Here is a 26429-nt window from a genome sequence, read left to right as displayed (position 1 = left end):
AATGAACTCTCAAACACACAGGCAGCAAGCAAGCAAAGCTTTTATTACAGGAAAGCAAATAGCTTCTAGGACAGCTGGGAGGGGCAGAAGAGCCCCCCCTTCTCTACTGTTTTATAGGTTTTCTTTTTCCTTTAAAGATGGGGGGTACCAACATGGAGTCCAGAAAGATGTGGTTTTCTCCCATTGGCCTTGCCCAATTACCTATATCAGTCCTTGTCCAATAGGGGTCTTAGGGGTGGAAATAGTTTCGTGGTTTCTTTGCCCTTATCATCCCATAAACTGAGTCACAGAGTGTTAGAGATTAATGCCCATCTGGGGGTAGGTACACTTCCTACAGTAAACAAGGCCTGTGGGAGAAAACTCCCTGGAGCCCTTAATCCACAAATGTTAGTCAGTAGTCATATCAAAGAATGCATTGAAGCCTATGCTCCTACATTGACCACCTGAATTATTACTTTGCCTCAGAACTGAGGGTTATGACAGAAACTGATTAAAGGGGCAAGTATCAGGGTGGCAGTTGGAGTGTCCACTTGCTGGTTTCAAACCTGGGACTCTAAGAAAGTATTGATACCATGAGCGGTAATGAGGAAGCTGGAAGGGGAACCATTTTAGTAACTACCCCTTTCAGAAGTAGCTGCAGAAAAGTGACTGCAGGGGAATCGGCTCAGAGAATAGTGTCTGGGCATCCAAGTGGGACACTTCATTATTGTTAGAGGAAGTTGAATTCTGATGGGAAGAGTCTTGGTAGCCTTTACTTCACTGTCAATCCAGCCCTGATTTCCTCCTTCATTAAGGAAGAAAGCAGATGGATCCTTCCTTTTTCCTTTCCCGAGTAGGATGTCTTTTGTACACAATGGGCACGTGACCTCCTTTCACCAAGGAGGTTTACACCTCAGGGTAGTTCTCTTCCATAACAAATGCAGTTATTCACATTTGAGGAGTTAGGAAAATCACTTTCTGTTGACTTCCTGTTTTCTATTTCAGGCCTCCAAGCAGAACTTGCCATTTGAGTGGGGCCAAGCAGGAAACACAAAGCTGGAATTTTCTCCCGAAGTTAATCTGCCAAGGAGCTAAAGTAAGTTCGTGGTCTGAGGTGTTTGCCTCACCCCAGTCTTGAAGTTTGTCCTTCAGCTGCGCTTGTCTTCCTGCTATAGGGGGTGAAATGAGGAAAGCTTCTGGTCTTTTCTTGTGGGTTGGTCCCAAAGCTTTAGTGCACCCAGGGGGTCAAAACACGCTGCTCAGTCTGAGCTCTTGGCTAGATTGGGAGAGTGAAGAAGCTTCTCTCTTTGACAGTTCCCTAAGAATATCGTACTTTGGATTATCTTATTCAGGTTTCCTGTCTGAACATTTTATTTTACCTCTAGTGTGAAAGAATGAGGCTGAACTTTTCAGTTTTTTTTCCTCCTCCCCTCTCTCCTTCTTTCTCTGTTTATAATTCAAAGTTTTGTTCCCTTTTATTATCTCACGGCTTCCTTCATAGCACCCTGTGAGGTGGCTATTATATCCCCATTTTACAGAGGGAGAGACTGAGGTTTCAGTGAATTGTAGCAACTTGGCTAAAGTCACTCAGTTCATAACAGTGCTGGAACGGAACCCTGAGTCTTTTATCTTCAGGTCTCTCATGCTCTTCCCCCAAACCACATTACTTCTCTGGTGGCAGTTGTAGAGTGCAGGATGCTGACCAAAAGGAGAGGAAGTGGTGGCTGAGCTAGGAAAGCCTGAACAGATCTCATCAACCAGGGAATCGTGACCCTGATTAATAAAACAAAAAATGTTGACTAATTGCCAAGCATATGGGACTTGGGTACTCCTTTTGTGTTAGAGACTCTAGGATGGTGTGATGCGTCATTGCAAGAGAGGAGAATAACTAAAAATGTCAGGTGTGGGCCTAGTGGTGCATCACATCTTGTATTCAGGTGATGAGAGTTTTCCTGTTGGTTGTTGGGCTGAGGATGGTAGTAAGAAGACACTATGCTGTTCCCTGTTCCCCAGGTATTGGCAAGGTGGATGGGGGTGGGGAATCAATTGAGAATTGGGGGCTGATGATGAGTATCTGGACTTTAATAATGCATCAGGCCTGGAGGTAGGAAAAGGGCTTGGAAATTGTAGCTGCTCAGATGAAGCTGGTGAGGGAGCTCTGCTTCTTAGGATGGAGTGAGAATTAGGATAGGAGAGCAAGTGGGGCCTGTGGAAGATGTATTGGACTGTACACTGTGCCTGGCATGTTTCTCGAATGGCTCTGCTCCACCAGGCCTCTGGGAGGGTTCCTTTGATTTCAGAGGAGTCCTCAGGACTATTCAGGTGACCATGTTGTCTCGATAGATAGTAAATGGAAGGGACCTCTGTTCCAGGGCTGGTAAGTGTTTTCCTGACGCAGACTGTGACAGTGCCCTCTCTTCTTGTGTCAAGCCCCTCCCTCCTCAGCCCCAGAGCAGAAGTGGCCAGGAGGGTGGTGTGCTGGGTGCTGGCCTGTGGCCACTGCCCACACTGCTGTGGGATCCTGACCACTATCTTTCTGGGCCGACAGATGACAGAGTGTGAAGGAGAGCAGCCAAATATTGCGGCAATGAGGGATTGGCAAACATGGGCCTTGTCAGCAGAAATCTCACTGGAGAAAGATGCTGAGCGAGGAGGATTTTGAGATTTGAGAAGGCATCTTAGAAGTCTCAGTCCTGGAGTTCCAGTTGTGGCTCAGTGGTAATAAATCTGACTAGTATTCATGAGGATGCGGGTTCGATCCCTGGCCTTGCTCAGTGGGTTAAGGATCCAGCATTACCATGAGCTGTGGTGTACATCGCAGACTTGGCTTGGATCCTGCAATGCTGTGGCTGTGGCGTAGGCTCACAGCTGTAGCTCCATTTTGACCCCTAGCCCAGGAACTTCCATATACCTGCAGTACGGCCCTAAAAACCATGAAAAGTAAAAAAGAGGTACTCTCAGTCCTAACAAAACATCACCAATATGATCCAGGGGAGGGTAAATAGTCTATGGGACTGGCTGACAGAGATGGGGTGGGATGAGACGCAGGAGTGAGGTAGAGGATAAAGGAGGTGATAAAGAATATTGTTTTGCAGTTGACCAGAGGCTGTCTGGTTGGTGGCCACAGGCCTTCAGAGAGGGCAGCCATGCAGTCTGTTCTTAAGAAGCCTGTAACAGAATTTTTGTAAATGGAATTCTGTTCTGAAGACCTGAGGGAATATCACCCCTTTAAAAGAACCTCATGGGAAGGGAATTGCTTTCAAAAAGCTAGAGAATGGGGAGTAGACACTCAAGATTTGGTTTTGAATCTCTGGACTGGAATGCATTTCCTCAAAGGAGGAGTCACATTTTGCCCTTTCACCAGGAGGGGAAGGTTATTCTCTTACATATATGGAATGCAGAGTTCTTAACTGAGCAGCATAAGTCATTATTTCCCAGCTGCTTTTACTTTTGATGTACCAGAAGCTGGGGGAAACCATTTCATTAAATAGAATTTAAACAACAGGAAAAAGTTATTTTCTTTGCGGATCAGTGCTTTTTCCAGGACAGGCCTCCTCCAACAGCACTTTGAGAGATAGTTACCCAAGGACGATCCTTACCAGCAGAGACACTCAACCTCTGAGTCCGGCTTTTGGAAAATGAGTGTTTATTATTTTTTTTTCGAAATAGGACACTGAGCTCAGTCATGTACACTATGAAAATAACTGGTGTGTGTTTGGATGCCTTGTGCCAGATTTCATGCTTGTTGAAAGGTAATTGGATTCAAACCAGCATATTTAAAGGTCAACTGGTTGTTCTTAAACAGTGAAGAACTTTAACTCTTTCATTATCATGGATTTTAACCAAATGGCCATTTTAGGAAGGAGGAGACTACATACTGTGTTCTAACTTTCTGACCTTTTGGTCCTTAAAATTTTTAAAGTTCTTGAGGATAAAAGGGTCTGAGAAATGACTTAGCTGGCATTTGGAAGTGGGTGGGAGGAGAGACTTAGTTCTTTTTAAACTACTAAATTTAGATCAAGGCTTTAATGGGACAGTGGACATCACATAAGCAATATCTAAATGTCAAGCGGAAAGGTCTCTCTTTTAAAATAAATACTTTAGATTTGCTGATAAGAACTGGTAATAGACCTCTATCTCTTTATCTTTCCACCTTTGAGTGATTTTTTTTTTTTTTTTTTTAGTTCCTTGAAAAGCTTGGAGAAACCCCTCTGTATCAGTATTAAACCCAGGTGTTTGATGGTAGCTCCATTTCTAACCTGGGTATTTCACTGGACTTTGGGATTTTGATGACCTTTTTTCCTCAGTGATTTTGGATGCATGGGGTAAATGGTTTATTTTCTTGATCTCTGAAATACCTTCCTGCCTACCAGCATTTTTTCTGGGTTTCTCAAAATAATGTAGAGGACTGAGGTGTCTCAGATCAGTAAGGGGAATTGTAGCTGGCTGGCCCTAAAGGCTTCTTGTGTTTTTGGATTAGTGTCCAGTCCCTAGAAACTGTTCAGCATTTCATTACGAGCACCCCAATTTGGAAGGTACAAAAGCAGTATCTTTCTGAAAGGAGGAAATCTCTCTGAGGTTGGCATTGGGCACTTCCACGTGTACCACATGAAAGCTGACAGATAAAGGAAGCTGAAGTCCAAGTGTCTATTTACTTTGAGGGTTTGTGAACTCATAATGCTAACAAAACATAAACTAGTTACCCTGAAAAATCACAGAGTTCCACTTTGTTGAACAGATACTCAATATTCTTTCTTGGTGCCTTAAAAATTTACTCTTAGACTTTCCTATGTTCTCCACAACTTTTTAGCTTTGGGAATGTGCTAGTTGCTTAGAAACTCCAGACCTATTTGCCTCATCTGTAAAATGGGGAAAACATTACCTACTTCAGTGTTGTTGTGAAAATTCCATGAATTAATTCATGTAAAATGCTTGGAACCATGTCTGGCATAAAACAGATGCTCAATAAATATTAACCCCCATTATTATTATTATTAACATTTTTTTTCTTTTTGTTATTGTTGTAATTCTAATCTCTTTCACCAGTTGCTGTGCCAGATGGAGATGTTTCTTCTGGTTGAGGTGGTACAAGCCCAGGAGTTCAGGTTAAAGCTGTTCTGTTTCATGTCTTAACATATCGTTTTTGCTTAAACTCCAGCTGAGGTTGGCTGGGAAACACCATATGGGAGATGGTGGTTCTGAACCAGAGAGCTGGGGGAGAAGATTGCTAGGGTGGTCCTGGAGGGCGAAGATGGAGAGCCAGACCTGGTGGTAGGCTGGTAGTTCAGCCGCTGAGGGAGAGTCTGGAAGATCAAAGCAGGTAAAAGCAAACATGCAGCTCAGGGTGCTTTCAGAAAGGGACCAGAAGATGGGAGCCAGGAGGAAGCCTAGAGAAAAGCCTCCTCAGGCGGCTGTCCTTTATGACAGCCTCTGCAGAACCTTGAGTCCCTTCTAATATACCTCTGGAGCCTCTAGTATCCTCCGATGGCTCAGTTGTCCTTGAACATCCTCTGTCAGACACTGGGCTCTGGCTACCTGTGTTATATTGTTCTCATATTCATCTCTTACTCACTCATAACCTATGGTTTTCACCATTAACTCTCATTCAAGTTCTGTTCTGTCACATACTTAATATTTACAAGTCTGAGGTTTACATCTGAGCTAAAGTAAAAATGACATAATACCTGCCTTGTTAAGTACCAGATGTTATAATGTGTAATGGCACTTAGAATCCTGTTGGAAAATAGTTTCCAGAACATGGTTTTTCAAATACTTTGGATGACAATCAACAATAAAAAACAGATTTTATATCATAGACTCTATACACATGTACATATATCTGTGTGTGTGTGTGAATGACTTAAGCAAAAGTTTCATGAAACTAATACTTAATCTTAGAATTCAAGATGCTCTTAGATGATTTCTATCTGATTGTTACAAAAGGCTGTCTGTAACCCACTAAACACATAACCTGCAATTTGGGAAATATTAATCTGAAGTACCATCCAATAATCTGCCTTTTGAGCTCTTATACCTTGTCCACATATCATATATGAAAGAGGGGCATGGCCAGTCATTACTCTTTGAGGGACTTCTCATCGTAAACTAAAAAGGAAATTCAGGTCAAGAACTAGCACATTATCTGAAAAACACTTTCTCTTTCCCCTTAAACTCTTTCCTAATAACTGTTCTCTCTTAATTCCCCTGAAGAAATGACTCTATTGATTTCTAATGCCAAACATTAAAAATTTAGAAAACATTTTTGAAGGAAGCAAAAGAAGATCTAAATAAATGGAGGACTGTATTAGGCTCATGGAAAGTAAGATATTATGTAGATATCAATATCTGTATATCATAATGATGTCAGTTTTTCCTTAAAGAAGTCAGTGCTGCTCAAAATGCCATATCTTTATTTTTTTTTAAAATGGAGATTCACTTTTTTAAAAAAAGATTTTATTGGAGTATAGTTGATTTACAATGTGTTAGTTTCAGGTGTACAGAAAAGTGGATTTTTATATATATCCCCTTTCTTTTATAGATTCTTTTCCCATATAGGTTATTATAGAATATTGAGTAGGGTTCCCTGTGCTATACATTAGATCCTTGTTACTTATTTTTTAGTTGGCAATTTTATATATAGTAGTGTGTATATGTTAATCTCAAACTCCTAATTTATCCCTTCCCCTAGTGTTTCCATTGGTTTGATTTTGAGATCTGTTAAGTCTGTTTCTGTTTTGTAAACTAGTTAATTTGTATCGTTCTTTTAGATTCCACATATGTGATATCATATGATATTTGTATTTATCTGACTTACTTCACTTAGTGTAATAATCTCTAGGTCCATCCATGTTGCTGCAAATGACATTATTTCATTCCTTTTATGGCTGAATAATATTCTATTGTATATATGTATACACCACATCTTTATCCACTCCTCTGTCAATGGACATTTAGGTTGCTACCATGTCTTGGCTATTGTAAATAGTGCTGGGAGATTGACATTCTTAATGTAAAATTTATATGGAAATAAAGTCAGCCAAGAGCAGTCAGTAGAGCTCTAAAGAAAAAGAATAAAGAGTAAGGCTTACCCTTTCAGTTATTGTACTTCCTGTAAAGTACAGTAATTAAGATAGTGTGTTGCTGAAACAAAGACAGAAAAATAGCCCTCAATAGCAGTCTTATGCATCTTTTGTTGTAGTTCTGTGTATTCGCTTTTTTTTTTCTTTTTTCTTTTTTTTTTGCTTTTAAGGCCACACCTGCGGCATATGGAAGTTCCTGGGCTAGGGGTCCAAAATCAGAGCTGCAGCTGCAGGCCAACACCACAGCCACAGCAATACAGGATGTGAGCTACATCTGCAACCTACACCACAGCTCATGGCAATGCCAGATTCTTAACCCACTGAGCGAAGCCAGGGATCAAACCCATGTCCTCATGGATTCTAGTCAGGTTGGTTACCACTGAGCCATGACAGGAGCTCCCTGTATTTGGTATTTTTGATGCTGTTGTACATTATATTATATTATATTATTTATTTATTTATTTTTTTGTCTTTTTGTCTTTTCAGGGCCACACCCACAGCACATGGATGTTCCCAGGCTAGGGGTCTAATTGGAGCTGTAGCTGCCGGCCTACACCACGGCCACAGCAATACCAGATCCGAGCTGCATCTGCAACCTATACAGCAGCTCAGAGCAATGCCAGATCCTTAACCCACTGAGCAAGGACAGGGATCAAACCTGCAACCTCACAGTTCCTAGTTGGATTTGTTTCCGCTGCACCACAGCGGGAACTCCCCATTATATTATTTTATAAATTTCAATCTCTGTTGCTTGTATTAGAAATGCAACTGATATTTCTATCCAACAAATTGCTGACTTCCTTAATTACTTCAAATACTTTTATAGTCTTTTTAAATAACACAATCACATTGCCTAAAAATATTGATATATTTCTTATTCTTTTCTAATCCAATGCCTTTTGTTTGGTCTTATTACTTTGGCTAGGCTACTTAATACAGTGTCAAGGAGAAGAGTTGAGGGCAAATATCCTTTTCACTGATCTCAGAGGGAAAGTTTACAACATTTCAGTGTTAAAAGGGATGTTTGGTGTGGTGTTTTAAAGTTTGTTTTGGTAAATATTCTTTATTATAGTAATAGATTTTAAACTTTTTCAAATGCTTTTTCTGAATTTATTAAGATGATAGAGATTTGTCTTTCATTCTATTAGTCTTATTAACTGCACTGAATTATTTTGAGATGTTAAACCAACCTTGTGTTTTTGGAATAAGCCAAACTCAGCTTGATATACATTATTAACAGATTCAGTTTGTTGATATTTAAGATTTTAAAATTTATTATGTGGGAGAGTCTGACATGAACTTCCTTTTCTTTTAATAACTTTATCAGGTTTTGGTGTTAAGGTTATGCTGGCCTAATAATATGAGTTGAGGAGTAGATATTGGTTATTTTTATCTTTTCTTACCTTACTTCCCTTTTGATCTATCTTAACCAGGAAATTATCAGAATTTTTTTAGTCTTTTCAAAGGACGATATGTTGGCTCTGTTGATACTCTTTGTTGTATTAAATTTTTTTTCTTATTAATTTCTATTCTTTCATCATTCCCTTCTTTCTCTTTTATTTTAATTTACTGTTTTTATATATCTTCTTGACCAAAGATAATTGATTTTTAGACTTTTTTTCTCATATGCTATCTATATACATATATCTGTCAAAGGTCAGATTTAGCTATCAAATATACTTCCCTTTTTAGGATTTCACTTTTATTTCATTCAAAATACTTTTGAACTTTCACTGAGAATTTTCTTTGACCCATGTGTTCTTCATAAATGTATTACTTAACTTCCAAACATATGAAAATCTTCTAGTAATTTTTGAATTTTTTTTTGGCCTCTCCCATGGCATGTGGAAGTTCCCGGGCTGAGGACTGAACCTGTGTCATAGCAGCGACCTGAACCACTGCTGTGACAATGCTGGATCCTTAACCTGCTGTGCCATAAGGGAACTTATAGTTGTTTTGGTTATTGACTTCTACTTTAGTTCCTTAAAAAGAATACAGTTGAAGTTACCATTGTGGCTCAGCGCATTAAGGACCTGACATTGCCTCTGGGTAGATGTGGGTTTGATCCCTGGCCTTGCTGGGAGGGTTAAGGATATTGTATTAAGATCTGGTATATGGTGTAGATGCTGCTTGGATCTGGTATTGCTGTGGCTGTGGTGTAGGCTGTAGCTGCAGCTCAGATTTGACCTGGGATCTTCCATATGCCACAGGTGTGGCCATAAAAAGAAAAAAAAAAAAGAATATAATAGTTTCTTTGTATATGTGGGCAGAGCCAACTGTGTGTATCCTACTGTTATTAAGGTTTTGTTGTATATATGCTAGTTAAATAAAGTTTTTGAATAATGTTCATATTTTCTCTATAATTGATGATTATTTTTCTGTTTATTACATCTGTTGCAAGAGGGGTATATTAAGATGTCTCACCATTATTTGTGGATTTATCATTTTTTCTTTTAGTTTTGCCTTTTTTTGTGGTTGTTGAATATCTTAAGTCTATTAGGGACATATAAAACTGTGATATCTTCCTTATAAATGGAGCCCTTTATCATTGTGAAATATTTTTCTTTATCTCAGCTAATTCTTTTTGTCTTAAAATCTATTTTGTCTGATATAAAAAATGGCTACTTCAGCATTGTTTTGGGATACTATTTGCATAGTGACTTTTCCTTATTCTTTCACCTTCAGTCTTTCTATATGCTTAAATTTAAGTGGTGTCTTTTGTAAGCTCAACAGTTTATGCTTAACCCAGTCTAGCAATTGTGTCTTTTCTAATTGGAATATTTAATCAGTTTGTGTTTCATGTGGTTATTGATATATTTGGGTTTAAATCTGTCATCTTATTACTTCCTCCCCATTTGTCCCCTCTTTCTTTCTTTCCCTTTAACTTTCTTTTTGTTTGAAGTTTTAAAAAATTACTATTTTTATCCATGTTTCCTCATCTTTTGGCTTTATAATCCCCTTCTATGTGTTTAGTGGTTAAGAAAAATTATCACATGCATCACTGACTTCTTAAATACTTCCTAAGATAAATAAATACTTTTGACATTTCCTGGACAATTCACAGAAATTAAGACACTCTAATTTTATTCCCCTGCTACCAACTTATAGCACACTCTTGTTTAAGTGTTCTAATTTCATATCTATATTTAAACGCCTCAGGATATTATCACTGAATAAATTATTATTGAATACATTCAGTATTCATTCAGATTTACTCACAAACAGCCTCTTTTTTGACTCTTCTTTTTTTTTCCCTCAGTCCTCCATCTGTGAACACTTTCTTTCTGCCTGGAGAGTACAGGTAGTGTTTCATTGAGTACATGTCTGCTGCTGAGGAATCTCTCAGTTGTCATTTTTCAAGAAGTGTCTTTATTTAGCCTTTGTTTCTGAAAGATATTTTTATTGGGTATAGAATTTCAGGTTGGCAGTTATTTTTCCCCCTAGCTTTTTGAAGATATTCTGTTGTTTTCTGCTTCTGTTATGATCCAGTGTCTTCCAAATCTTAACTGATTAAATAGAAATATAGTTGGCATACAAACATTTAACTCAAAGAGTGCATAAAAGTGCATCCTTGAATTCATAATTCTATTTTTATGGAATTTGGCAAAAAGTGCATACACATTTGTCTTCCTCAAATGACCTTCACAGTCTTAGCATAGTTATTTTCTGAGAAATACCTATAATACTGTTCCATAGCCTTTTCATTTGTGATGTCAGTCTAAAAGGTTCTGCCTTGTATTGGCTTTCCTGATCATTTACAGTTGTGTTTTTACATGGCTGTTGGTTAGCTGTGCTTCACTGAATATTTTCATTTTTGGATATCAGTTATTTGAAAAAATAGCTAAATGTGATAACTTCTTACTGAACATATTTTGTCTGTGATTATCTACCTACTTATGACATTTCTTCACCTAAAAAAGTATTTTGGCTGTGATATTAACTTCTTTTGGTAATAGCATTGTTCTTGAAATGTGAACTAACCTCTTACCTTTAAAGTATTTTTTTCCTATAAGAAAAGCCACTACAGTATGATGTAGCAGTTAAGAATAAGGGTTTTAGAATAATACAAAGGTGGGCTTAAATAGTAACTCTGTTACTTACTAGTTGTGTATCCTTGGAAAAATAATTACCAACTCTTCAAGCCTTAGTTTTATTCTCTGTAAAACTGGGTCAATAATTTCTACCTTACAATGATGTTTCAGGAATAAATGAGATGGGAAATGAGTTAGTATCATGCTATATGTGGCATCCATTATTATTATTATTATTATTAATTCTTTAATTTGTATAGTATAATATTGTTTATCTTTGTTCATAGAACAGTATATTGTATTGGCAGATGCTATCTGGTAGAAGAATGGTTCCTTATGAAATAAGTAAAGTAACTTACCACTTTATTTTTTTGGAGTTAATGAAACTACATATTTGGTAATCTTATAAGCCAATGGCATATAATAAATTCTGTATTTTTTTTTTTGTCTTTTTGCTATTTCTTTGGGCTGCTCCCATGGCATATGGAGGTTCCCAGGCTAGGGGTCAAATCGGAGCTGTAGCCACCGGCCTACGCCAGAGCCACAGCAACGCAGGATCCAAGCCGCGTCTGCAACCTACACCACAGCTCATGACAACGCCGGATCGTTAACCCACTGAGCAAGGACAGGGACCGAACCCGCAACTTCATGGTTCCTACCTCATGGTTCCAACGCCGGATTCGTTAACCACTGCGCCACGACGGGAACTCCCAAATTCTGTATTTTTAATTTAACAAGTATGGTTAATTTTATGCGTTATCTTTACTGGATTACAGAGTGCTCAGATATTTGGCTAAGCATTATTTTTGGGTATGTCTGTGATGTTGTTTCCAGATAAGATGAACATTGGAATCGGTAGACTGAGTAAAGCAGATTGCTTCCACAGTGGGGGCGGGGGGAATCATTCATTCTATGGAGCCCTGAATAGAATAAAATATGGCGAAAGAGAGAATTGAGTCTGTTTGATGGCTTGAGCTGAAACATCAGACTTCAGTCCTTTACTGAGACTTACACCATTGGCCCCCAGTTCTTTGTTTTTTGGTCTTTTTAGAGCCACACCTGCAGCATATGGAAGTTCCCAGGCTGGGGTGGAATTAGAGCTGTAGCTGCCAGCCTACACCATAGCCACAGAATTGTGGGATCTGAACTGCATCTGCGAACTACACCACAGCTCACAGGAATGCCAGATCCTTAACCGACTGAGCAAGGCCAGGGATTGAACCCGTGTCCTTATGGATACTAGTCGGGTTCATTACCACTGAGCCACAATGGGAACTCTGGCCTTCAAGTTCCTAGAACTATATCACTGTTTTTACTGGGCCTCTGGATTAAAGACATCAGATTGTGGGACTTCGCTGACTCTGTAATTGCATGTACGATTTCCTTATAATATAATATATCCTATTATAACCAGTATCTCCTGTTGGTTTGGTTTCTGTGGAGAAAATATAGGGAGTTCCCATTGTGGCTCCGTGGTTAATAAATCTGACTAGGATCCATGAGAATTCAAGTTCAATCCTGGGCCTCATTCAGTAGATTAAGGATCCGGTGTTGCCCTAAGCTATGGGGTAGGTGGCAGAAAGGCTCAGATCTGGCGTTGCTGTGGCTGCAGTGTAGGCCTGCAGCTATAGCTCCTGTTCAACCCCTACACTGAGAACTTCCATATGCTACAGATGTGGCCCTAAAATGACATATATATATATATATATATATATATATATATATACACACACAAAGAAAATTATACATGTGTATAAGTCACGCTTATTTTATTTCCACAAACCTAAGGTCTGGCTTAGAAGTTGGCTCCAAGGTAGGTCCTGTGAGCACTGAGCCTTAAAAATGTGCCCGTTAAATCAAATCTATGATGAGAAGAATCAGGCAAATGTGACACTGGCTTGCAGTGTGCAAATCCACCTGGTAGTCTTTTAGAGTGCTCAGTGTCTCCTAGTGGAGAAAAAAGCACCTTGACAAGCTTCAAGGGATTGACAGCTCTTCATTCTCCATTCAAAAGACAGAGTGAAGCAGAGAAAGGATGGATAGCCAGTGGGGTGAAAGCTTTATGCTAAGGTTATTGACCTAAAACACAAAGCCACACAGGTGAAAATTGGAAATTTTATGAACTTTACTTGGTTGGAAACAAGTATGCAGTTATGCAAGCTTCCTAAATGTGCCAGAGCAGCAGGGAAAGAGCCTGGCTGTGTGCAGAGGGTGAGGAACAATGCCAATGCCATTGGTGGCCCTTTCATGACTAGCCTTTGAAAATAATTCAAAAAAGTTCTTTTTTTTTTTTTTTTTTGGCTGCTGCCTCAGTCTCCCCTTTCTATGCCATCCTACTGTCCTTTCTTCCTCTTTCTCCTTCCATTACAGGCACCCCCTTCTCAAGCAATGTGAGCTTTCAGGGATGACCAGCCAAGCACATCTTTGGGGAAATGCAAGATTTACATTCATTCCATTTAGACATTTGAATTTGACACTGCAGCCTTTGTTGTGGAACACAATGTTTGTTCCCTACAAGCAGACAAATGAGCATTTTCTGCTTTTGTGTGGGGAGGGCAGATTTTGTCAGACTCTCCTATTGGTAGTCTGCGTTTTCCAGTAAGAAAGCAGTTAAATAGACCAGAACTCTTGGGCTTCTTGTTTAAAAGTGCCCCTCCACTTTTTTCTTACCATGATGAATATTAATTTTTAAGTCAAATTTGCTACAAACTCTAATGTCAAATAAGTTTGAAAAAGGGGAGTTCCTGTTGTGGCTTAGTGGGAACGAATCTGACTAGCATCCATGAGGATGCAGGTTCGATCCCTGGCCTTGCTCAGTGGGTTAAGGACCCAGTGTTGCTGTGAGCTGTGGGTTTAAGTCACAGACGTGGCTCAGATCTGGCCTTTCTATGGCTGTGGCATAGGCCAGTGGCTACAACTCTGATTAGACCCCTAGCCTGGGAACCTCCATATACCACAGGTGGGGCCCTAAAAATAAAATAAATTTGAAAAAGAAGACGCAGGCTTTAGGAAAAGATGGTGGGGCAGTTACATTCCAGGTTTGGAGCTTAATGAGGCTGATGAACTCTCTAACAGATTCAGACTGTTCCAGATCATTTTGCTTTGGCATCCCTATTTAAGTGTGGAGGAGGCTGTTTTGTGACCTCATCCTCTTTTTTTTTTTTTTTTTTTTTTTTTTTGCAGAGAGAATGTAATTGCCTGGGGGAACAATACAGAACCTTGGTGAGGACTGGAATAAAATCTTAAGACTGCTGTGCTGTACTATGTACTGCAAACAGCAGATGCCACAGAGCTGCTTTTAAAAAAATCTTGCCTTTCACATGTCATGCTAAAAATACAGACCTAAAAAGACCTGAAAAACTTGAAAGAACTAGAGAATCAGGCTGTAGTTATACAGAAGCCGTATGCAAGGTCATGGACGTAAAACAACAAACAAGAGCACACTGTATAAAGTAAGACATATTAGAGCTTTCTTATGTTCCAAAGCAGCTTTTGTAATAAATTCAGAGCAGAGGTAAGAAAGGAATTAGAAAACTGGATAGTCCCTTGGAGACTGAAAAAGGCTACAGAAAATGATTCAGTAACATTGGTGCATCAGATGGAATGCTCTTATATTCCCTGAGCCTTCTCATCTCCCACTGCCCTTTTGAAATTCACCTTAGGAAAACCTTGTAACTTTGACTAGGCTCCAAGCTCTGAGGTCAAGAAGCATGTCTTTAATATCTCTGGAATTTCCTCTTTAGCTTGGGTACCGTAATTTTGTCTACAGATGGTGTTCAATAAATGTTTCCTAACTCACAGGTTACTTCCAGATAAAATAAGTTAGTGTAGGAGTTCCCATTGTGGCTCAGTGGTGATGAACCTGACTAGTATCCATGAGGACCTGGGTTTGATGCCTCACCTAGGTGTTAAGGGTTAAGGATTAGTGGGTTAAGGACCTAGTGTTGCCGTGAACTTGGGCACAGATTGCAGATGCAGCTCAGATCCGGAGTTGCTGTGGCTGTGCTGTAGGCTGGCACCGCAGCTCAGGTTCCACCCCTAGCCTAGAACTTCCATATGCAGTAGGTGTGGCCCTAAAGAGGAAGAAAAAAAATAATATAAAGATTTTCAACCTTCCTTCTGCTATTATTATTTATGTGCTGTGTATTCTGAAATATCTGTGGAAGATGAGATAAAGGCTAGAGAGAGAGAATTCAAGACACTCTCTCCATACTAACCTGGTAGAAAACAAATGAAAACATGCTGTGATTTACAGACAGCACACACTACCTGCTTGAAGAATATCAACGTTGTAAATATTTAAACACACCGCCCTGTGTAATTTAGCCAACCATTGTCCCAGTTTGTAAGTTCTTCTTCCATTTCTTTATTCTTGGCTTTATTTTCTTTGCCGTTATTTTGCTCTTTTGCTTTTTTTCTCTCGGCATTTCTTTGTTATTTTATTGTTATGCATTTCTATTCCTATCTTTACCCCTTGCTTCTTTATTATTTGAAAGTGCCTTCGAAAGAATGAAGTCCTACACAAATATAAAGCTGTTTTATCATTATCACTCTTACCATCTTTATTATGTATGTACTTTGGATTTTTTTTTTTTTGGAGAAAAAAGTTAAGAAGCCAGTATGCTAATCTAAATTGAATGAATGTTTCAAGAAATAAAAACCAGCTGCATGTGGTCCAACCTTCAGAGTCAGCAAATAAAGACCCGAGGAAACCTGAGAGTTGATAGGAAAACTCCAACGGAGATGAGAGAAATACACCATAGGGATTAGGAAATTTCTGCTGAAAAATTCATGTGTTCACAAGTGTTTTGAAGCAACATAGCTTCCCCTGTCTGTTGTTTGTTTTTTTTTAATCTTTAATGACCAGTCGGGCTGTTGAAACTTGCTTGATTTGGGGGTATCAGACTTCTCGTGCAAAAGATGGCTGGGAATCCACTCAACTCTCCTAAAATATGCACTAAGTTTTGGAAAGAATTTTCTCTTATGGGAAACATCCTATTCCCAAAGAAGGCCATCAGCATGAGATGGGTTTTTTCCCAGGGTGGAAACTGAAGGGAGCCAGTTGGTCCAGTGGCCAGGACTCAACTTTCAGGATGGGTTAACATTTGAGACAGACTCCTCTATCCTTTTCACTTAATCTTTTGGAAGAACTGCTTTAAAGTCAAACTTAAAGTTCGCAAGATTCTGCAGAAGAATCAGCTGAGCCCATAAATGAGCGATTTCTTATTTTTTCCTCTATTTCTTTACATTTCAAGTGCAAATATAAAGACCCACTGTGGAAAGTCGTTGTGAGGATTAAACAACATAATACAGGTGCCTCTCCTGGCATAATACAATCATCACTGTTGACTCCTAGGCCATTTCCCCAAATATGCTCATCCAGTTTTTCTTTTAGGCTCGAGGTAAACTGTTGATTCTGGTAGGCTTACAAGATTTCTGATAAGTTAAAAAAAATGCTTTCATGTTGTGAAAAGGTGGAGGGGGCTGCCTTTCTATGCCTCACTAAGGATCCGTTGGGTGGAACATAGCCTTCGTTTGGGTGTGATAAGAGCTTCACGATAGGACCGTGTAGAGAAGGAACTAATGCTGCCGGACATATAGCTGCCTGCTTGCCTTTGATTGCATTGGCAGAGTGAATGTGGGGCCATTGGACTGACCCAGGCATTTTTCTGCAGGTGAGATCGGAGAGAGCAGCCCTTGTCCAGTTTTCCTGTCAGACACATCAGTCTCACTTGGATCTCTCCTGTGCTATGGCAGAAGCCCATCTGGGAAAATAGGACCACTACAAGGTCAGGCTTGGTTTTCTTTGGCTCCGAGTCTGGATTTGGCTGAATCCAAACAAAACTGACAAAACAGACAAAATTGAATAAAATAATTATACAAGAGATAGTTGTAAAAATAAAATAAACTGAGCACCTCCAAAGCTGTGATCAGCCCTGTTTTGCTATTTGGATTGGGTCATAGTCTTTCTTGAGTAGAGGAACAGGAGGACAGCATAACATTGTCCCTGTGGCTCTCCAGCCAGAGGTATTCTCAACCCTACCTAGCCTGGCAGCTACGAGGCTGGCCCAGCATCTGGTTCGGGCCCTCTGTGTACAAGTTCCTGGGCCTGGGGTGAGGTGCTTTTGTCATAAGGTCTTTCAACATCATCCTGGCACTGTGGGAGGCAGAGTCAGTGCTTTAAGCTCTGGGGACTCAACTTTGTTACGCTTTTCTTCTGGCCAGTTTCCCCTAGCATGATGAGCTCTGCTCCGGAAGACGAAGAACTGCCATATGCTGGTTGATTGCAAAACGTCACTTTATGTCTGGGGGCCTCGGTTTCCTTGGAGTGAGGGCATCTGTAGCTCTTATCTCAGCACAAACAATCTGTGAATCTGTGTTCTGCCTCTGCCTGTGTGTATTTGTCCTTCATTCCTTCCAGCCCCTGGTTCTGGGGATGTTCTTCCAGACTGTTCTTGGCCCCTCTTCTCTTACCCAGATTTCTCTGTGCACAAGAACAAGATTACGTTTGAAAGGATCATTGTTTCTTATATGATAAACAACTGTGATAAAGGAAGGACTGACCTATTTCAGAAGCAGACAACCAAGAAGCTATGGCTTTCTCTTCCTTAGAATTAGCCAGTTTTTCTTCTTGGAACATGTTTTATAGAACTTGACTAATTCCTCTGGCAACACATGGCTGAAGTTTTCTGGGCTGTAGATCAAAGTCTCCAAGTTGTCCAGCGCAGACAACGAGTACACAGCAAGAGGCAGGAGAAAGCCTTTGCAATGAATTTTGGAATCCGACTCCAGTTGAATGAATTTTGGAGTCAGACTCTATAAAGCAGAAAAAGGATAGGCATAATTATCATGGAAGATGTTCATTATCACAGAATATTGTGTAGAGTTCCCTGGGCTATATAGCAGGTCTCTGCGTGATAACCAGTTCTTGGTGTCCTTCCCCAAGTTCAAATCAAACAGGTGCCCTCCAGCACTTCTTCCTCTCTAATACCATCTGTCTGCCTTCCTGGGAAAGTGAGCAAGAACTGGGCTCTTGGCAAAAACGTTGAGTTCTCCTCTGAAGCTCAGAACAAGGTGTTCTTCTCTGCTAGTGCATCCTCCTGAGAGTTCACACCATGTTGCCTTGTTTTTGTGGTTGACCCCCAGAGCTCTGCTACCAGCCCTGCTCTTTCCAGACCTTCTGTCCTCGCGGTGCTCTGGGCAGCTTCACCAGATGTAGCCCCTTCCACCTCCTTCTCTCCAACTTTCTTCAGGGCTTCCTCTGCCTGGATCATCTGCCTTCCACCCTCTCCTCTCAGATGTCCAGACTCTGGAACCTCAGAGTCCTTTAGCTTCCACTGACTCACTTTCCTCAAATATTCTTTTATTGGTCACCAATTTTATTCCTTCATATAATGCAGAAGGAAATGATCTATCTCGTTAATATTTAGAAATATTTGGGTGAATTTTCATGATGTAAGAAGAAAGCAGCTCCTGAACATAAAAATGCACCTGAAGCTGAAGGGTTATGTTTTCATTATGTTTTAAAAGTCAGTTGGTGGAAATAGAGGGAAGGAAGAGAGCTGTGTAGATGGGGCAGCCATGGGACAACAGTTGTTCAGGCTGAAGAAGGGTGGACTTGTGGGGGTTTATTATACTGTTCTGTCTACTTTTATGTGTATTTGAGATTCGCTACAATAAAAATAAAAAAGGCATTGTAATAAAAAAATTATCATGGAAGAAATGCAAATGACCCAACGCATTAAAAAAAAAAGTCTAACTTCTCTAATAATGAAATGCAAAAAAAAAGAAAAAAAAACCCAAAACAACAACAAAAAACAAACCCCAAACACTCTTCCTTCCCCCTAGCATTTTGGCAATAAATGGTTAAACCTCGTGTACCTGTGATGTGAGGAAATGGGCACACTTGGGCAGCTCCCTAACACAACCTTTTGGAGGGCAGCTGGGTGATATGCACTGAAGTGTAAAATGTATCATGTCTTTGTCCAGCAGCTCTCAGGGTAGGACATACCCTAAGGAGATAACCGCATGAATATAAAAATAAGTTTGCAAAAGCATATTCACAGGGAAAACTGGAAATAGCTTTGATAGTCATCAGTTAGGGTCTGGCTTGGACATTTATGATAAATACCTTCTAGGAAGTTCTGTGTGGTCAATAAAAGTGAGGATAAAGAGCTTTACATATGATGTGGAGAATTGTTTAGTGACACAAATTAAATGATCACATTTCTATAAAGTTACCTTAATAGAAATATGGGAAGTTTTCACTGAAGTCTTTTTTTTGGGGGGTGGGGGGCTGCGCTCGTGGCATATGGAAGTTCCCAGTCGAATTGGAGCTACAGCTTCTGGCCTACACCATAGCCACAGTAATATGGGATCCACACTGCATTTGTGACCTACACCATAGCTCACAATAATGCCAAATCCCCCACCCTCTTAGCGAGATCAGGGATTGAACCTGCATTCTCATGGATACTAGTCAGATTCATTTCTACTGCACCACAATGGAAACTCCTCACTTAAGTCATAACTGGTAGAATTTGAGGTTACTTTTATTTTCTTTTTTTGATGACACCTGAAGAATGTGGAAGCTCCTGGGCCAGGGATCAAACCCATACCACAGCAGCAACTCTGAGCCATTGCAGTGACAACACCAGGTCCTTAGCCTGCTGTGCCACAGGGGAACTCCTACTTTCTTTCTTATTCAGTTTCCAGTTCTGCCACTTACCTGCTCTGAATCCTTAGGAAAACTAATTTAACCTCTCTAACTCTTGGTAAAAAATGAGGATAATAACACATACCAACCTCTCGGAGGTTACTGAGGGAATCAGGCAATAAAACACATGTCAAGCACCTAGGATGGTGTAAGAAAATTATCTGATTTTTTTTCACATGGTTTTTATTTTACTTTAATTGTATGAGTACAGACAGCTCTGTTCCTATGCCCATGCTTCAAAGAGAGAAAGCTAAGTGGGCTTTGAATAGCTTCCATTGATTTAAATGCAGGAAGAGCCCTACTTCCAAATATGTGGAACAGTTTTTTCCTAAGGCTGCAGTCTGTCAGAAAAAGGCCATATTGAGTCATTGTTTTCTGAAGGCCAGAGAGGAGATTGAGTGACTGAGGCTGTTGGGCAGCCTAAAATAATATTGCATTCTTGTTATCCTTACGCAGTTTAAGACCAAGTGATTTTGGATGGATCTCCAGCTTCCCTCTTGGTTTGGAAGAAGAAAGCTTTGTTATTTATGTTCTTAAACAGAGCTTTGTCCTCTACTCTGGAGCATGCAAACTAAACAGAAGATTTCCTGAAGGGCCATCCTATTTACTATGAGGAATGACTCCAAGTGGTAAGTAGGCAGCGTTAGCTCCTACCACCTGTGGAGGTCCCGCATCAGCCACAGAGCAAAGTAGCCAAGACTCACCAAAGTCTAGCAGATTTACTTTTATATTATGCTAACGTTGGTGGACTCAACCATTTAAAAGCATGCTATCTACATGGGGCCTGCTTTGGCCTACAGAGCAAATAACCTGGTATGGCTTTCTTTGAGGCAGAAAAATGAGCCAGTACTTGGAGGTACTTGGAGCCAGTACTTGGAGGCTTTTTCCTTTGGGAACATGTGGTCCATAGACAATTGTTTCAAACACTGCTACGTTGCTGTTGATACTGTGGCATGGTAGTAATGGATGCTCAAGAGTTTCCATCAAAAGCTTGAGTTATCCTCATGGTGCAGCCAAAATGAATCCCACTAGGAACCATGAGGTTTTGGGTTCCATCCCTGGCCTTGCTCAGTGGGTTAAGGATCTGGTGTTGCTGTGAGCTGTGGTGTAGGCCAGCAGCTGTAGCTCCGATTGGACCCCTAGCCTGGGAAACTCCATATGCCACAGGGGCAGCCCTAAAAAGCAAAAAAAAAAAAAAAAAAAAAAAAAAAAAGAAAAGAAAAAGATTAAGCGTTTTCATCAAAAGCTAACGGAACACTAGAAGGATACAAATCAGGCTCTCTCTCTCTGGTGTCCCTCTTCTCATTTCCCTTTTCTTGTGCCAGGATCGCTCTGGTCTTGCTACCACACTGCCACACCCCTCTGCAGTTTTCACTCCATAAAGGTCAGGTCTGAGAGGAGGACGTGAGGTTGGGATCAATGCCGACGTTTAATAATTATAGCTAGTAAGTATCAAGCACTTGTAACATGTCAGGTTTTGTGTTAAGGGGTCTGTATGTACTATCTCCATGCTTCTCAACTTAATCCATGATGACTGGCTTTAAAAGCACAGGTTGGGGAATGGAAGAGATGCCAATGAAAAGGCAGATTCCTAGGCTCTATTCTAGACCTATGAGAGGGGTCAGAGGTCTACCATTTTAGCAAGCACCTTAGCAATGCACATGAAGTTGAGGAGCCTCTGCATTATTTTTTAGAGCACATGGGACTCAAGTGCCATTTGCTTTTCTTCTACTGCTCTAATTTCTGTGCTTAAAAAAAAAAAAATCCTATGCACTTGGAGACATAGAGTGACCTATGCCCCTTAGTAGCTGGTGATTATGAATGTGTCCCCTTAGTCAGAGTGCTTTTGAGGCACCAAGCATTTATCTCTATTGTGGGAGAGTTAAAAACTGAGAAAAGTTTTCTGGACTGCTGGTGGCCTGTGCTCTGGATAGAGAGAAGGAAGACTCAGGGACCACAGAGGCAGGACTGGTGTGTGTGGTTGTACAGCTTGTGCACCGCCCAACTGGCTGTGCTTGCCTTGCACAGAGGAGTGAAAAGCTGGCATTCTCCTTGGCCAGGGCTCTGTGTGTTGGGCTGGCCCACTCCTGAGAGGGGAAGGTGACTGATGTGCTGGTGTGGTTCCCAGGACCCAGAAAGCCCTGCATGCCTTCTGCATGGCTTTGTGGTCATGCTCCAGGGGGCCTGAAATGTTCAGTGTTATAAATTCTTTGGTTCTCAGGTTTATTTCTAGAAGGTCTCTGTTAACATGAAGGGCCACATTGGGGTTACTGCTGTGGTACAGTGGGTTAAGAATCTGACTTTTGGTAGATGCAAATTATTACATTTAGAATCGATAAGCAATGAGATCCTCCTGTACAGCACAGAGAACCATATCCAATCTCTTGGGATAGAACATAATGGAAGATAGTAGGAGAGAAAGAATATATGTACAGCAGAAATTGGCACAACACTGTAAATCAATTACATGTTAACAAAAATAAAAAAAATAAAAAAGAATCTGACTGCAGCAACTCAGATTGCTATGGAGGCTTGGGTTCTATATCTGGCCTGGTGTAGTGGTTAAAGGATCCAGCATTGCTGCAGCTCTGGCATAGGTCACAGTTGCAGCTTGGGTTCAGTTCCTGGCCTGGGAACTTCCATATGCTGCTGGCGCAGCCATTAAAAAAAAAAAAAAAAAAAAAAAAAAAGAGTGAAAAAAAAAAGGCCACATGGGAGATAACAAGATAACAGGGGCATTAATCTTAGTGGCACAGATTGGTTTAATCTGGTTACTCTGAGGATGGCACACAAGAGGATTCACTTGGTGGGCAGGGAATTCAGGCTCTTTGGTGGAGGAAGCTGGGGAGAATAGGAAAACTATATATATATATATATATATATATTTATATTTATATATTTATATATATTTATATATATTTATATATTTATATATATATTTATATATATATTTATATATATTTATATATTTATATATATATTTATATATATATTTATATATTTATATATATGTTTTTTAAGGTGGAAGACAAAGATGAAGTGGGAGAGGGGGTAAAGACAACTGGACCTGTGTCACAGTTCTGAAGATTCACTTCCAACTCACCATTTTTTAAATTCTCTAGCCCCTCTACTCCCCCCATACTCCTCCTCTCTGGTGGAGGCCCAGTGCCCAGTGACTGCCTCCTCAGTTGCAGGATGGACTGCAGCCATACTGCAGGTAGCAAAGCCTCAGTGGCCTAAGTGGGCTGCAGGGAGAAACTTCATGTCCAACTCTATAGCATTGCAGTGTGGGGGTTGGGAGGTGGGGTGGGGGAGATAATCACTGGCCTCTGAATCTGAGACCCCCTTCCCTTTGCATCCCTCTGCCAGGAGCAGGATACTTAGGGTGCTAGTCAGATTTGTTTTGGCTGTGCCACAACGGGAACTCAGGAGCAGGATACTTAGAATAGAGACTTAGTTTAGCCCAATCAGCTCCCTGATGAGCCCCATGCAGAGCTTTCGCACATGCAGTCATTTCTAGCAACCTGGGTGGGCTTCTTTATCACCTTGTTGAGACAGACCAGAGAGGATTCTTTAACTCTAGCAAAGAGTCTATCTGTGGTATTATTAAGTCTTAACGTTTGATTTCATTTTGGATCTTGCAGCAAGTGCCCCCAATTTTTTAAAGCCCTTTTTTTTTTTTTCTAAACTGAAAATGTGACCCAGTTTTCCCATTGGTTCTTTTCCCTTTCATGCTAATTCACGTGATAGGTGGTACTGATTTACTAATTTACCCAGTGGGAATAAGTACCTTGCATGGGGAGGAGGTAGGTAGGAAGGAGAGGCTTTTCTGTGGTCTTAATGGTGGGGCCCACAGGTGGAGAAATGCATTCACAGAAGCACTGTGGTGAGAGAGCATGGGCTCCCCTGCACCTGTAGGCAGTTGGATGTACCTGGTGGGAGTGTGTGTGCACATGGAAGGAGATAAAGTGCAAGACCACTCCCGAGTAGATGAAGGAATGATTGCATGTACAAGTCCACGGTCTTTCCCTGGGGCAGCTGTTCCCTCACCAAGCAGACTGTTTTTTCTCTGCCCCTTCTTAGCAAGTCGAAGTTTCAATTAATAATCTCCTACTCTGAGAAATCTCTCATCCTGGGAGGAAGGGAGATAATTGGCATCAGTGTTCTCTTATATTGAGGCTGAGTAGTCAGTGTGAATTCTAGACATGGTTCATGTGTTTGGATGATCAGCACAGCTGTTCGTAATAGGTAACCTATTTTTTCCCTCCATATCTTTTTTGGTTAGGGTGCTGTGTCTAAAATTAATGGCTGCCAGTATTTTTTTGCCTTAATGCATGAATCTTTAAACTAGCCTGAACTTCGTACCCTCTCTCATATGAATCAGGTCTACTACAATTACCCCCTTCTGTGTCATTTCCTAGGTTCGTGTCCTTGTGTGAAACATTAAATGCAGGACAGAGTTGAAAGTGTCAAGTGATAACCAGGCAGAAAACTGACGGTTAACAGGCCCATCTCCTTGAGTTGTTATCTCAGAGGCTTTCATGCCAAAATCTTACTTATATAAACGTTACCTGAAACGAGATATGTGCTGTTCATAGATATATTTCACTGTATCTGGCTGTTCAGTAATTCATCTTCATTTTGGATAGTGTGTACATTTATTGCAATGAGCTTAATAACAATTATAATACAATGACAGTTTTCTATTAATGAATATTCAGCAACAGGCCCAGTTCTAAGCAGGTGTTGCCCATTTATTCCTCACGCCAAGCCCTGGAAGTAGTTACTGTGGGTGGTACCACTTTTTATATGAGAAAACTGAGGCACAGAGCTCTTAAGTAACTTACTCCAAGTCCTCAGTTAAGAGTCAGAGTTGGGATTGGAACCCAGGCAGTCTGGCTCAGAATTTTTGCTCTCAATCTCCATGCTGTAATGCTTACCCATTGCTTGAAACAAAGAGCTGGTTGTAGCATCAAATATGAAGAATGAGACCCTTCAAGTTTTTCTCTTACAAAATGTAAGTAATTGCCTGTTTTTGTATGTGTGTATATATATTGTTGCATAGCTTTTGAGAAACACTGACAAACAGTAAGACTAAAGAAATTTCTTAATACCTCATTGCCTAGAAGAATTTTGACTGTATGTGAGTGCAAAAGATTGTTGGTTAAGGTTAATTTTAAGTGTAATATGTTTTAGAATTTTGTCATACTCATTGTATGTTTCCACATGTTCATATTCTTAGGGAGACTGAATTAAAAAAAAACAGCAACAAAAATTCCCCTGCCCCTTGTGCCAAAAACATGATTATGAGGTCTCTGTGCCCAGATGACGTGTTTTGTTATCTGAACCAAGAACATAAGCTTAATCCCTGCAGTGACCACAGATTTAAGCTCCAGTACCTTTTTATTTAAATGAAAAATTTTATTTATTTTTGTTTTTTGAAGTGAACAGGCCTTCTTACTGACATTTTTGTAAGTAACTGCTTATCTCTTGGTTTAGACCGTAGATACTATCTCGAAGAGTTAGCATTTGAACTGTGTGCAGTTTTGTCCCAGAGAACTGGTCTGAGGTCTAGGGTTTCTTCAGGCAGGAATCCAGGGTTGTGAAAACAATGGGGCTATTTATTCATGTCACCTGGAGGGCAGTTAACATCCTGCCACTCTCAGCTGGTCTGATACACTAACGTCAGGGGTGTGGGGTGGCCTGGACGTTTCTTAAGAGTTTTCTCATGAGTGACTCTGCTCACATAAATTGTAGGACCAGACAGATTAGTTTGTGAGCCTGAAATCATTCTTGGCCCAGGGTTCGTGACACTTTTCAGTCAACCAGAGCTGTTCTGATATTTGAGATTTGCTGATAGCTCTTGGTTCAGAAAAAGGTTTGCATTTCTGAGCTGCTTTTCTATGATGGGGATCATCTTAATTCTTATCTGTGAGATTGAGCTCAAGGAAATAAGTGAGAACTGGATTCAGCTGTTTGGGGACCCTTGCAGACCATGAGCCTCTTAGTGCCTGATGGGACAGCCAACAGGTCTTAGGTGATGGTGATGACGGAGATGGTCTCTAGCCAGAACCTGCTAGCACAAGCCCTGATGAATTGACAGTGAGGCCTGCTATCAGACTTTAACACACTGCAATAACAACTATAGGCAAAAGAAGGTTAGAGTGTTGCTATGTATTCTTACATTTCCTCCTCCACTGCATTGTTTTCAATAGGGTATTGAAATCAAATGTAAACAGATAATTGGCTTAAGCGGGACTGTACTGAGATTACTTCCTTCGTTCCAGTGTGAGGTTTTCCCTGCTCTGTGGCAGCTCCAGGCACTAAATATCTACCACCCCCACCCCACCGCCAAACTGCCCAGTAGCACATCTTAGGCTAATCTGAGTATTATGATTATTGGAGGGGAAGGCCATACTGGTGTTTTAGAAAGCTCTCATCATGAATGTGTTTTAGGGTGAGCAGTACTTACTAACAGATGAACAGCTTGAAGTTAAGTCAAACAAAACCTTTAGTGTTTGTAAGGGACAAGGATCCAGGGTGTGTATGAAACTTAGCTTTATGTTGACACAGGGACTGTACAGAAGCCATGGGAACTTCGAACTCACGGACTTGTAGGATGGT

At 40.5% G+C, this 26429-nt stretch overlaps 1 protein-coding gene across 4 annotated transcripts in view; it reads left to right on the top strand.

Annotated features, from left to right (window-relative positions):
- PDE4D (phosphodiesterase 4D) overlaps window positions 1–26429 on the top strand; it is a 1509235-nt gene that overhangs the window by 9064 nt on the left and 1473742 nt on the right. For 2 of the 4 annotated variants that reach the window (XM_021076868.1, XM_021076869.1), the window contains one exon: window positions 985–1075. The gene's annotated coding sequence lies outside the window, so the exon portion shown is untranslated. Of the gene's footprint in view, window positions 1–984; window positions 1076–16764; window positions 16879–23982; window positions 24823–26429 lie in introns of those variants that run through there. The other 2 variants (XM_021076867.1, XM_021076872.1) reach the window with 2 other exon arrangements.

This window comes from Sus scrofa, chromosome 16 (assembly GCF_000003025.6).
Source record: "Sus scrofa isolate TJ Tabasco breed Duroc chromosome 16, Sscrofa11.1, whole genome shotgun sequence".
NCBI lineage: Eukaryota > Metazoa > Chordata > Mammalia > Artiodactyla > Suidae > Sus > Sus scrofa.
The sequence above is the reverse complement of the archived record's forward strand: the minus strand, read 5'-3'. Positions and strand labels throughout refer to the sequence as shown.